Source organism: Haliotis rufescens, unplaced genomic scaffold, assembly GCF_023055435.1.
Source record: "Haliotis rufescens isolate VD_foot unplaced genomic scaffold, xgHalRufe1.0.p SCAF_8, whole genome shotgun sequence".
In the NCBI taxonomy this organism is placed as follows: Eukaryota; Metazoa; Mollusca; class Gastropoda; order Lepetellida; family Haliotidae; genus Haliotis; species Haliotis rufescens.
Window position 1 is genome coordinate 34612464 of NW_025964372.1, and position 14432 is coordinate 34626895.

The 14432-nt window shown below is 39.3% G+C and overlaps 2 long non-coding RNA genes across 3 annotated transcripts; both read left to right on the plus strand.

Annotated features, from left to right (window-relative positions):
- Window positions 1-904: 904 nt before the first annotated feature.
- On the plus strand, window positions 905-1710 carry LOC125376947. The gene is made up of 3 exons (XR_007219414.1): window positions 905-1066; window positions 1225-1331; window positions 1640-1710. It is a non-coding gene; the product is annotated as an uncharacterized LOC125376947 (long non-coding RNA).
- A 9-nt stretch (window positions 1711-1719) lies between these two features.
- LOC125376948 lies at window positions 1720-2538 on the plus strand. Of its 2 annotated transcripts, XR_007219416.1 has the most exons (4): window positions 1720-1792; window positions 2073-2134; window positions 2339-2404; window positions 2527-2538. It is a non-coding gene; the product is annotated as an uncharacterized LOC125376948 (long non-coding RNA). The 2 variants fall into 2 exon arrangements; XR_007219415.1 differs by lacking the exon at window positions 2527-2538 and having other exon boundaries at window positions 2339-2415.
- The last annotated feature ends 11894 nt before the right edge of the window (window positions 2539-14432 follow it).

Below are 14432 nucleotides of genomic sequence, written 5' to 3' on the forward strand. Positions count from 1 at the left end.
TGCAGGTCTCAGACGTTTACCACTTCGGTGAAACCCACGAGCACGGGTATGGTGCTGACAAACCTAGAAACATAATTGGGGCGAACCGGGATTCGAACCCACAATCATATGTTTCTGGCGTGCCTAAGGGACGCAACTCTGCACAGCGAATCGCGGCGCCTAAGACGACTGGGCCACCCGTGCCCCCAAGTGCCTTTTGAAATGAGAGTCAAGTACTCCTTCCTAACAGCAACAGACTTTGATAGCATAGAGCCGCCCCCCTGAGATGTCATGCCGCAGTTCAGTGACTTGGTTGAAGGCGTCAGTCGTTGCTTATCTTAAGTCACGGAATTGTCTGGTCCACACTCGATCATGTAGAGGGCGCCGTCATATAACTGGTATATTCCTGAGTGCGGCGTTAAACATAGTCCTGCACCATGACCGTCGAATATATTTATTTTATGAAAAAATAATAATCTAGAAATGCATACAAAAGCAAGTCTAGCCAGCTAAAGATAGCTCTATTCCTCTGAAATCAGCATAGGGATTTTTTTATTTTTAGAGTCAAGAAGGATATTGTGTAATATAAGATTTCAGAGACTAAATGTTAGTCTACGTTAAACAGCAAACACCTTGTATTACAGACACTAGTAACGCCATTAACTCCTCCAAGGGCAATGACTTTTCACCCACGATTAGGAAGTCAAACTTTGCACATGTCGTGTTGCTTGACCTAGGGGAAACCCAAGGTATCATTCAGCTTGAAAAAAGGGCGGCCATTTTGGATTTATATGAAAACATTTTAATAATCATAATAAATCTTTGCTTGAAACATGATACGATTAAGACGATATCATAAGTTTGTGAATAATAAATTTCTATACTTGTGTCGCTTGATACACATCGACTAGTTACATAAGTTTGCAGGCAGTTATCATACAGCAATTAAAATATATTGGAGAAAGAATAATTACTAATTGCATTTACTGTTGCGAAAGAGGGAATACTAGAGATAATTATTAATTTACTACATATTATTGCAGCACAAAATGTGTCGAAAAGACGACAGTGACAAGAAAAGCCATGCGTGAGTATTTGTTTAGAAACCAACCTCATATAAGAATTAAGACACACATGCACGCACGCACGAACACGCACACACATGCACACAGACAAACACACACAGAGAAAAAGATGCCCATGGTATAAACTCAAAGTATGAATATGTTTGTTTAATACAAATAGCGGTTCCTGCAGTAGACATGAAGGAATATGGTGACCAACAAGTGAACATACTTGCTGATGATCTCGAGGAGCTGAGGACTGTGGAACGATCAGAATTCCGAAATGTGGTATAAACATTCATATATATTGACCTACAGTTTCAGTTGTAAAAATTATATTGGCATAACAACTTGTGAGTTTCAATATAGATAGATAGATAGATAGATAGATAGATGATAGATAGATAGATAGATAGATAGATAGATAGATAGATAGTGTTAATTTCCAATCTCTAGACTGTAGTAAATGTGTCACGAATAACAATATGAAAACGTATTTTTGATGACGTTTTTATTCCATTGGATTTGTAACTATATAAATATGTTTCTGTGTACACTTGATAAACGGTATAACTAGGAATGTTTTGTTCCTTTAGTTGGAAAAGATAATTGATGAAGATGTACCCAGGCTGTACCGGTACCCAACAAATGATACAGAAGAAGTACCCGAAGAGTTCAGGAGACATGTGCTTTATTTTCAACGAAAGAAGCTGGAGAGGAGCAGAGCCATGTCCCACCTCAATGCTGTTGTAAATATTACTCTAATTTGACTTCACGAATGTTGAAAACGCCTATTAATTTGCCAGTGTTTGGAAATACTGATAACCATCTCAACACAGAAATACTGAGTTACATATTAAATTTGCTTACAGATAAACGGTATGTTCATACTACAGTGACATTTGTCTAACCGGCCTCTGTCTAAAGAGGATATGCCCATATATGAAGATATTTTCGATCCAAACTTTTACACGTAAATTTATACTGAGAGTACATGACATGACTTAATGATAGAATGACTGCTTTCAGGGATATGCCATACTGATGCAGTCCATGGAGACACATTTGGTGACGAGGACAAGAGGTCCAAGGTAAGTATAGGATAAAATAAACTTAAGGAACATATTTAATTTTCAATCAAGAAGCTTCTGTTTGTTTGTCATCACTATATAAGAATCAAGCGCGTATTAAGAACGAATAAGCTTTGTTTCCACAACTGACCGATAGTTTTACGCTATACACTACCAACAAATATACAGAAATGATGTAGTGATTTATTTAATTTGCATTTTCAGACTTTATGACATCACAAAAAGAAATCTGATACTACCCGATGTTGTACTACAATTTGGACGTCCAAGGTATGTGACTGATGATTGTAAGTTGTAATACATAGTTCTGTCCTAATGGTTGTACGGGTGACAGAAACATGAGGCTTCAGCCATCACAAAAATTGCTGTCACTCGATTCATATATTTTTCAGGAACGACTATTTTCTCAAAGTGGTGGAAGATTTCATTTTCTACCATGCTAGAAAGCATTTCGAAACAAGGCACACAGGTATGTAATTCTTGAGTGGGTGAGTGAGTGAGTGAGTGTGATGTTCGTGGATATCAGTATACCAATAATAAATGAAAGGATTTGTCAGCATATTAAAGAGGAGAGAAAATGCCGAGGTCATGCAGGTCGAAGTCATGTAGGTCGAAGTCATGTAATCCTTAAATGACTGTCACTTCGTTGAAACCATTTTGTGTAAATATACTACTTTTGCATTTTCAACATGTATACTCGAACCGTGTTTTGTCGAATGTACCGATATGTCGAACCTTGTTTGTGGTCGCGACCGCCTATACAAATACATATAAATTTACCCGCATATGTCTAATTAGACACGATATAACATATCGTTATCTCGAAATTTGACTTAAATATTTCATGCTTGCCAGGTTAACAGTTTTGAGAAGCGCAAATAAACATCTCGCATAGTTGTGAGCAATTCTCCTACATACATGCATGTATAGGCCTATTTGTAGTATATTTCTTCTCACATCTAACAACGCTGTAAATGGATTTTGAACCAATTGTTCATACACGTATGTAGTTACAATTTTGTCCAGTTGTCATGTGTGTAACTTTTAGTACGTTATTTTGTTTCAGATTCATGACAGATTGGATATGCGCTTATTTAAGAGAAAGCGTTATGAGTACATAAGAGTATATCTATTACAAAAAATGAGGACCGGGTTGATATAAGAGTGAGTGAAAGGTTGATACTGGAGTGAATGAGTGAGTGACATTAAGAAGATATGTTGTTTGAATATTGAATATTTGATGTTTGTGCTTAGTGGAAGGCCATAGAAAACTTGTTTAATAGAAATTAGCGTAAAACAATTGACAAATTATCCACTTATTACAAGGCTGGATAAGTGAAAGAGAGCTAAATATTCCAATGAACAAATACGCGAAATTGCAGCAAATTAAGAACATGTAGTGTGCAATTCATGGGACTAAATTAAATATAAAAGTCGTGTATGAACCCTATTTACTACTAGATTGTAATCAATACATTATAAATATGGGAACACTGCCCACTTCCTGGAATGTACAAGCAAAACAACCGAAACGAAACAACACATTAAAACACAAATGTTATTTCAGAAAGTGGTCATATGTAACAAGTGTCATATTTGGGACAACACTTTCTTAGTAAAGTACAAATTCTCGCACTTTGTTTGGTTGAGTCCCTATATAATTACCCACTCAGCCACCGAGGCTTACGCAAAAATGGAAGTACGACAACTGGTAGTCTAGATCACGTACTTTGTGTACCGTTCTGACAAGTGTAAATTGGCACAGCTCCCATGGCCGAAAGCTATGAACTTTACTAAGAAAGTGTCATCCAAAATATAACATTTGTTACATATGACCACTTTCTAAAATGACATTGTGTGTTCATAAACTTAGCACTTTTGTCTCCAAAGATACTATAAAGAATAAGAAGGCCTCACTGCACACTTTGGATAGCAGAAATACCAACCTGAATATAAATACAATACAAAGGACTATATATTGCACCTTACGGTTTATTAAGCAGCAGCAGCTGTGACAAGTTTATAACAATGTCATTCAAAGAATAGAACTTACACAAAAGGCATCCGGTGAGTTATCACTGTTGGGGACAAGAGATCTACTCACGCACCCAGTGGCAAACTGGGCATCATTGAGCTGAGTACTCAAGCGGTCCAGACAGACGCAACCCATGCACTGTGTCAAAGGCCGACAAACTTATTCTCAGATCTGACGTTTACAGAACACCCCTAATACATGAATCACTTCACTTAAAGTCAAAGGCTCTTCACTTAGTTTACTCTTTTCCATATTTTCAATTTTGTAGATATATGTTTGTACATATAGTCTAACACAACCATTAGCCATCAAATGTATATAAAGTTCAGTTCAGTGTCGTCTGCAGGAACTTCCATACGTATGTGTAATGGACGGAAGTGACAGTCGCTAGGGCAACGTGAATGAGTGAACTGTTCATTTGAATAATTGTGTCATTTGTACTACTTGCTCTGTGTTTATATCTAATACTCTCTTAATTATGTAATCACGACCCCAAGAACGCGAGGGTTAGTACATGTACTGGTCTTCAGCAACCCATGCTTGTAGTAAAAGACGACTAACGGGATGCATATCATCGTATACCATTTGCTTGATCGATGCTCACGATGTCAATCACTGGATTGTCTGGTGTAGACTCGATTATTTACAGACCCGTGGTCATTAGCTGGAATATTGCTGAGTGCGGCGTTGAATAACAAATATAAATGTATTAATGGCCTTAAATGTTGATGTGACCCTATGGGGAGTGCTAAAGAAGTAGGCGTTGCCTCAAGTAACCTGTGCTTGTCGTAAGCGGCGACTTACGTGGACTGGGTGGTCGGACTCGGTGACTCGGTTGATTGAGTGTCACAGTATCCCGAGTGTGTTAATATTTGCTGGTGAAGCTATTTGAAGCAAGTATACCTAACACACTTTTTTATTACAATGGATATATTATATGTGTTTATTATTCTGTTATGAATAAATGTCTTTGTTATCATGTACCCCAAAGTTTGAGTTCTTTGTGTGCACTTAATGCATGTGTATGGTTTTATACGCTTCAACGGCTACATCACGGCGTCGGGGGGCTGCAAGAATGGGCTTCAAACGAAACATTACCCCGATGTAAGGAATCGAACTCGACAGTTTCGGCGTTGATTGAGACACTGAGCTACCCTATCGCTAATATGGACATATTTTCTTCACACCTATTACATTTACAAATATTACCGTGCACAGTGGAATCTGTCGGGACAGGACTTTAACTAATCAGCATTTGTAATACAAGGCGATATCAATGGTGCCGAATATACTATGATTCATAATAATACTTCTATAATATTCCTAACACAGGCCTCTGTAACAATCAGACTTACTTTCGGCCCCACGATAGGTAAAACGTTCATTTCACCTGGATGTCAAAACAATGACGCAATGAAGTCCGAAGCAGATATTCCACTGTACTATACAATACACATTGAACGTCAAAAGCCCATTGGATGAATGTGCAATTGCAATGCTGATGCGATAGGGTAATTCTCTCAAATGTTGGAGGCAAAGGGAATTCCAAAGCTTTGTACACATAGATTGCGGTGTTCTCAGCATTCCAGAGAATCCTGCGCTCGTCCTTACGGTAGACTTCACCAAATGCATGGTGATAAATGATGATTTGTTTGTTGTTTAACGCCGCACTCAGCAGTATTCTAGCTATATGACGGCGTCTGTAAATAATCGAACCTGCACCAGACAATCCAGTGATTAACATCATGAGCATCTATCTACGCAATTGGAATAAGATGACATACATCAACTAAGTCAGCGAGCCTGACAACCCGATCCTGTTAATCGCCTTTTACGACATGCATGGGTTGCTGACGACCGATTCTAATCAGGAGCATAAACGGCGTCTCACCTACCATGGGAGGTATTTACAGGTTGTTACAATCAGCAATCCCCGTTATTTGAATCGGCCAGATGTTGTATTTTTAGTAATTTATTGTGTATTGTTCGTCATACATGATGCGACACACTAATGCAATATTTTCGCCTTTGTTAACGGTACCAAAACACTACAGAGATGTAATGATGATTTCCCCCGATATTGTGCAGTCTGGATCAATTAGAATTGACTGAAGGGCTTGGCAATAACACTATGGTCATATAAATTCGTCTACCGTAAATAAATCAGAATTGATTAAGTAAACTATGTAACTAACTTTTCTGACAAACACTAAATACATTTTTATATTAAAAAGTGCAGAACATTGAAAAAATATTTTAATTATCTCAAGAAGTCGGCGTGAGAGTTCTGGAGACAGATGTGAGTTAGGGGCGTCCCGTATTTCTACAGCCTCGTAATAAAGGATCTGGCGAGGGAGACTTGCCGCCAGTCTATGTAACTTAACTCTCCCCTGGGTTCACGCTTACTGGCACTTCCTTGTGGCTCCCGGCACACGGCACATAGGAGCCTTCCCCTACTCACAATATTCCAGCTATATGACGGCGGTCTGTAAATAATCCAGTCTGGACCAGACAATCCAGTGATTAATAGCATGAGCATCGATCCTCGCAATTCGGATCGATGCCATGCACCAACCAAAGTCTAACTACCCGATCCCGTTTGTCGCCTCTTACGACAAGCATAGTCGCCTGATAACCTGCTGAGATGTAACATAACAATTCATCCATACTACTAAACAGAAGTAAAACGCTTGTCCATTCGGATCAGTCTGACCCAAACCATTCCGCTGATGAGTCAAATAATGCATACGAATCAAAATCCGTAAACATTGCAATGGAGACATCATTAAATTACCTGTGACGGAGCCATAGAACTGATCTGTTATGTAGACAATATCGCTCGAGGCAGTGGCTGCTGGGAGCTGATTATGACCTAAATACCCCTCATAGCCTTCGGTGTTAACTATGTGACTGTAGACAGCTGTGCCTTCATCCAACAGATTATCGAGGTCAGTGGAACAGGGTACAGACGCAAATAGATTTGAGCCATGGGACACAAAATATATGAGTGACCAGAGCTACGGCTGTACATTGAATTCCATTAAACGGTTCGAAATACTACAACCTTGATGCAAATTCGCCGACACACTACTCCGATTTTGCTTTGACTTTGCTACCAAACGTTTCACGTGAGGCTATGTGCGGTGCACTGATTAAAGAAAACACGGGAGACTGGGTTAATTCAAAATACGGAATATAACTAGTCCAAATATTTCCAGTGAACATGAGCGTCCAAACAATCAAAAGTGTGGTATGTAGAATGTGGAATTCAGCCATATTGCATTTAAGTTGAGATGTCGTCGTTGTTCATGAATAAGCATATTCAGAACACATTTTATATTATGCTGTTATTTACGATCTCCGGAGTACAGTTCTTCTTTTGTATACACAGTGGAAATTAGAAAATTAGTCCTTGAGGAAAAAAGGACATCGGATTACACACGAATGGACCAAAAACGGTCAGATGCATCAATTAACTACTTAAAGACGATTTTAAAGTATCTCTTATTACTGGAAAAGAATAGCATCAACATTCCACGCACATGGTTTGTATGTTTTATTTCCGTAAATGCGTGGCTTGAAATTTCAAATACACCAACATGTCGACATACATGCTACAAAATTAACGTTTCCCGGGGAAGAACAAGAAAACATTGATGCAGAGCATCAAAGTTCCCCGCCATATGTGATTCCTCACAAACGCATAATTATGATGTTACTGAAAGGCATGATGGAGCATAATAATATTAACCACAAATAACACAACGCTGTTGTGGAAAAAAATATTATTTATTTTGAGTATTGGGCAATACAGTTGATACATTTGCATAGGGTAGCTGGAAAAGAATAGCATCAACATTCCACGCACATGATTTGTATGTTTTGTTTCCGTAAATGCGTGGCTTGAAATTTCAAATAAACCAACATGTCGACATACATGCCACAAATTTAACGTTTCCCGTATACTTCCCCGCCTTAAAGGCGGGGAAGAATAAATACTTTAAAGGCTTGTACGTTTTTAGTAACGAGGCTGTACATAATATTGATATCTCATGTAAGAAATAATGGACTAGTGGTCGATGGTTATCGTACTATAAAACGCTGCAGGGAGAATAAAGTGTTTTATGGAACGATAAACAGCTCCCTCTCGTCGTTTTTATTTCTTAAATAAAATATGATTATTTATATGAACGCAACCTTACAGTTTGTTATTTGTGACAACAATGACACGAGGGTATATACGAAGATGGACGTACCAAATATAGCTCTGACCTCATGCTTCTGATTGGCTATGATTAGAACTATTTTCAGTTTTTGGACATCGTCTGTATAATACATAAATCTGGTGACTAGCCGGTATAAGAAGAACTAACTTTGCGACACAAACTTTGTATTTTCTTCACAAAATCTCGTCCACATTGACCTGCTGCCTAACGGACTGTGACAGGCACCAACTGTAAACAGGACACAACCTGTGGTGACCGGTCTGAGGCTGGGGGTATTTGATTACTTGATTCTCACATGCGAAATTCATAGGAGTGTATAGTAGTCAGATTGCTGGTTGGTTGGTTGGTTTGTTGTTTTACGCCGCACTCAGCAATATTTCAGCTATATGACGGCGGTCTGTAAATAATCGAGCCTGGACCAGACAATCCAGTGATTAATATCATGAGCATCAATCCACGCAATTGGAATCGATGACATGCATCAACCAAGTCAGCGAGCCTGACCACCCGATACCGTTAGTCGCTTTTTACGACAAGCATAGTCGCCTTTTATGACACGCATGGGTTGCTGAAGACCTATTCTACTCCGGGTCTTCATGGGTCATAGTAGTCAGGTGCATATTATAAATTCTGTCTAAAGATTCCTGTGAGACAAAGATGGATGACGGAAATGTTTACTTGTACCTTCTTACACAGAAACTGAAACAATTTTATTGGTATAACCGGAAATGGTGACTTCGAACCTTGACCACCACCTACATGTCACATGCATCCGTTTAACGGCATTGATGGATATAATTTCAGTGCACCAAAACAATGCACGTGACGTTATCCTATTGTTCTTTCGGGGTACTATTTCCTGGTTACAGTTTTTTCAAAAGGTCAAGGATAGACTCATTCTACAGGTCCCCAGCATAAACTATGTTTGTCTGTAACTGCACGCACAGCCTCGACATGGTCTGTATTCTTGTAAATAGTGTATCTTTGGTTGTGTTTCCTTGTAAATAGTGTGTCTTTGGTTGTGTTTCCTTGTAAATAGTGTATCTTTGGTTGTGTTTCCTTGTAAATAGTGTGTCTTTGGTTGTGTTTCCTTGTAAATAGTGTATCTTTGGTTGTGTTTCCTTGTAAATAGTGTATCTTTGGTTGTGTTTCCTTGTAAATAGTGTATCTTTTGTTGTGTTTCCTTGTAAATAGTGTGTCTTTGGTTGTGTTTCCTTGTAATCGGTGTATCGGTGTGTTTTTTCGCGAACACCAGGTGTCATCGCTGAATTTCAGTGATCCATACAAATAATTTCACCATTATTTTGCATTTTACGCCCAATGGAATTTGTTTCGTCGGATAATCGAGACTGGTTATTCTCTGGCGTTGACGTATCATGTGACGGGAGCCACCGGTGGCGCAAGGAAACTCTCACCTTTTTTGCGAAGACCTGGTATCATCAGTATTAATTAGTGATTCATAAACACACGCATGCTCATGTGCATATATTTCTTATGAATGTGGAAAGTGTTTTGTCGCTTTTGTCTATATATAGTCAACTGACCTCGTCATTTTCCACAGCTCACTCTGTGCTTGTTTCACGTGTCTGAGCAGTTGTAGTATAGTTTTGCAGTTGTTTTGTACCATGTACACTGGCATTCAGAGTGTTAATTTCATCTAGAACATGTCCACTGATGATATCCTTAATACGCCTTAGACGACTGGGCCACCCGTGATCCGTTCATGGAAGGGTGTTAAGCTGGTATCAGCACGTGAGTCTCTGACCCCACACAACGTCACGAGACTGATGGACGTAAGTAATGGTGAAATCCCGAGTAGGGATCGATTTAATTCCACTTTAACAGATTCGAGTGAGCCAAAGTCAAAGCCATCGCCAGTTTTTTTATGGTCATGATAACATCGTTTCCATCAAAACAACTTTTGTGGACTTTCTTTTGCGTGTCTGTCAGTATTTCAATACTCGATCGTCATCAATGGATACCGCCTCTGTGTTCTAGTGGTAGAGCACGGAAGGTCCGGGGTTTGATCTCCGGCCGCGTCATAACAAAAGCCGTTAAAAAAGTGTTAGGACTAGTACAAGCAGCCACACACACACACACACACACACACACACACACACACACACACATATATATATATAGTGGTAGAGCACGGAAGGTCCGGGGTTTGATCTCCGGCCGCGTCATAACAAAAGCCGTTAAAAAAGTGTTAGGACTAGTACAAGCAGCCACACACACACACACACACACACACACACACACACACACACACACACACACACACACACACACACACACACACATATATATATATATATAAATATATATATAGATATATTTATATATATATATATATAAAAATACATATAATAAGTTGCCCCTACAAATTACTAGCGTCCTGTGTTATCCGCTTATCAAGACTTGCCTAGCAGGATAGAAATACTATAATTGTACCTCCTTGCACTTATCATTCAAGCACAGACTTGGAGCAAGGCTAGGAACATGTGCATTGTCATATATACATTTATTTGACAAGTCAATGTTTTAGTTTCACTGAGCTTGCTCGTCACGCCGAAGACCCGGGTTCGATTCCCCTCATGGCTACAATGTGTGAAGCCCATATCCGGTGTCCCCGCCGTGATATTGCTGGAATATTGCTTAAAGCGGCGTAAAACTTTATTCACTCATTCAATCACTGAGCTTTAGACATTTTGTATAAGATGTTTGTCGATAGAGTAAGGCTAGAGTAAGCAACACACCTTCAGCACAGAGGGTCATAGAATATGTTGAGTAACTCATATTTTATTACCCTCTGCGCTGAAGTGAGTTACTCAACGTATTCTATGGTCCTCTGCGCTGAAAGTGAGTTAGTCAACATAATCTATAACCGTCTGCACTGATAGTGAGCTACTCAACATATTCGATTACCCTGTGTGCTGAAGGTGACTTAACTAAACATATTCTATCGCCGTCTATGCTGAAAGAGAGTTATTGATCCATGAGGCCTTTTTTCAGAACCCAGTGGAAGTAATGCATTTAGACAGGAAGTAAACATTCCCATGTGTGCCAACTGTGCTCTCCTGTTCTGTTTCTTTATGCATATATCGCAATATCGCAATATCGCAATATCTGTTCGGATTGGCAAAGTCAAAACAGGGTAACTTGACCAAGAATTCATTCATAAACAATAAACAATAAACATCAAAAAGACAAATCCCTTTCAATCATTTACCCACCTTAACTACAGTGAGTGAGTTTAAATTTAACGTCACATCGGCAATATTTCAGCCATAAATTTAGATTAGATATAAATCTGTCATCGATGGACAGTAAAAAAATAGAATATCACAGATTAATATAAAACTAGCATACAATCATAAAAAAATATCACTAAATGTAACAATACATAATAAAAAAGGGTTTTAGCTCGCCAACAACTGAAGGTAGATCACCATGCTAACCTTAACTATATACAGTAAACTACGGTTATAACGAACTCAAAGGGACCACGAATTTTAGTTCGTTATAACCGTAGTTCGTTATAAGCATACATACAGCATAACTACAGCAAATAGTCGGGACAAAAAAGTAAGTTCGTTATATCCGTCAGTTCGTTATAAGCGTGTTCGTTATAAACGTAGTTTACTGTAGTTCACAAAGGAGACCAGTGAGGCAGCCTCATCTGTTTCATATTTAGATCTGTTCACAAAACTTTAAAGTGACAGAACACTCTCCACATGACTTCAAGTTAACCTTCCCTCAATGTCGAGCAATTTTGCTGCACCCCCAGCCCTTGGTGGCTACATTTTACAACTTTGGAGGTAGAAAGAGCATCAAAAGACTCTTGCTCAGAAGCTTTATGGTAGATACGCGGAGAACACTTCCAAAGTGACACAACTGATGGCCCGGCACAATTTCCCTATTTGGACTTGTGCCATGTGTTCCCGTTTATTTTTTCAGGTGAACTGTTGACTTGACTTTGCATGTGTTGGTGATGGGTGTCACCGGTGGGAAACCAGTGGTATACGCTCGCCTCTTCGCACACACCTATATGATAGTGATTCATAAACACATGCCCCTAATATTGTCGGAATCGTTCTTATGAATATTGAAGGGGTTTGTCGCTTTTATTTACCTTCAGCGTAGAGGGCCATACAATAGTAGAATAACTCATCTTCAGCACAGAGAGTCGTCGAATATGTTGAGTAGTGAGTGAGTTGTGTTTCACGCCGCTTTTAACAGTATTCCAGTATTATCACGGCGTGTCAGCTTAATGTGGGAGGAAAGCCCGAAGTGATGCAGGTCTCAGACGTTTACCACTTTGTTGAAACCCACGAGCACGGGTATGGTGCTGACAAACCTAGAAACATAATCGGGGCGACATGGGATTCAAACCCACAATCATAGGTTTCTGGCGTGCCCAAGGGACGCAACTCTGCACAGCGAATCGCGGCGCCTTAGACGACTTGGCCACCCGTGCCCCCAATATGTTGAGTAACTCACCTTCAGCACAGAAGGTGCCTTGGCTCTGCAGCAAGTCTTGAAGGCGTGGCCGACACTGCTGTGCACACTGTCGTTCACGTAGTATTCATACGTTTCGTCAGGGTTGCCGTCAGGACCAGCTGAGTAAGACAATTATAATGTAGTGAAAGCAGTGATAGCAGGATTTAAGATGAGGGCTTGTAAAAATAACATGGCCTCACAGCACCCCAAGCTGGAAATAATAAGTACCACTGTCACATTAACGTCTCGCCTCTGATTCAAAATGTATAGGTTTTGGATTCGAAATTTTAATAAAGGTTGGTTATCTTAACAACATAATGAAAGCAGTAACAAATTATCCACATTCTACTCTTTTTACAAGATTGCCGAATTTAGGGATCAATCCACTTATGTTTGCTTCAAGCTGAACAATTGTCTGTATTATTAAGGTACTTACATGTACATTACTTCTATATAAAAGAAAAAATCATCTAGCGCAGATTCGGGTGGTGGATAGCCCAGCGGTCAAAGCATTTGTTGGTCACGCCGAATTTCTGGGTTCGAATCCACACAAACTCCTTTTGACATCCTTCGTAGAGATTTTGTTGGAAAATTCCTGAACAATACTCATTCACTCATTCACTCGAAAACAGATACGCTGTAATCATTAGTCTAACGGACCTTACATAGAGGAAATTAAGCATGTTTGGAAAACGCCAATATTATGACGTCTTCGTGTTCTACAGACCAGAAGTCCCAGAATAGTAACACGGTAAACATGACGTCACAGCTGTGTTCAAGTGACTGACTTTCACAATTAATATTCTCTCAATCATCGTTCTTTGGGTTTTCTGTCTAAAATATGTGCACACGTGGGACAAAATTATGTTCATTTTTTTACATTGGGCACTAGATTGGCATAATGTAAGCTTCAGGTATATCGGTGATCTGATAACTTTCAGATTTGGTAAAAAGTCCAACTCCCTTCCACTGATTTACCCACCTGAACTAGAAATGCAGGATACCAAAGAAACCTTCATATTTAGATTTATGCCCCCAAATTCAGACGAAAATATCAACAAGACTTTATGTCAAAAGGGATGATTTCAACTTTCAAATAGTCAACTTTACCGGGTTTTTTCCCGTGTGTTCCAGCCAACCTTTGGTGTCTACATTTCACAATCGAGGTACAATCGAGCATCCCCTTTCCACCAAGATTTCAAAGGACGTCATACGACGCTTGCTAAAAACTTGTTTGAACATGTATCGTAGTGTTATATGTTGATTCCAAAGTTAAAACGCAGAGGCTAACACGGGAATCGGTACGTAAAGAACTAAATTATGAGATCAGTTAATGACCACACAAGATCAATTAACAATCAATACATTATACTGAAACATACAGGATTAGATTCACAACCATACAAGGCAATACAATGGATCAAATATATGGCAACTAAATACGTAACAGGCCCTTGTACATAAGTCGGATGTCAGGAATGATGTAGTTTATCTCGGGAGTGACTGTGAAGACTACTACCGAGCGCTCAAGATT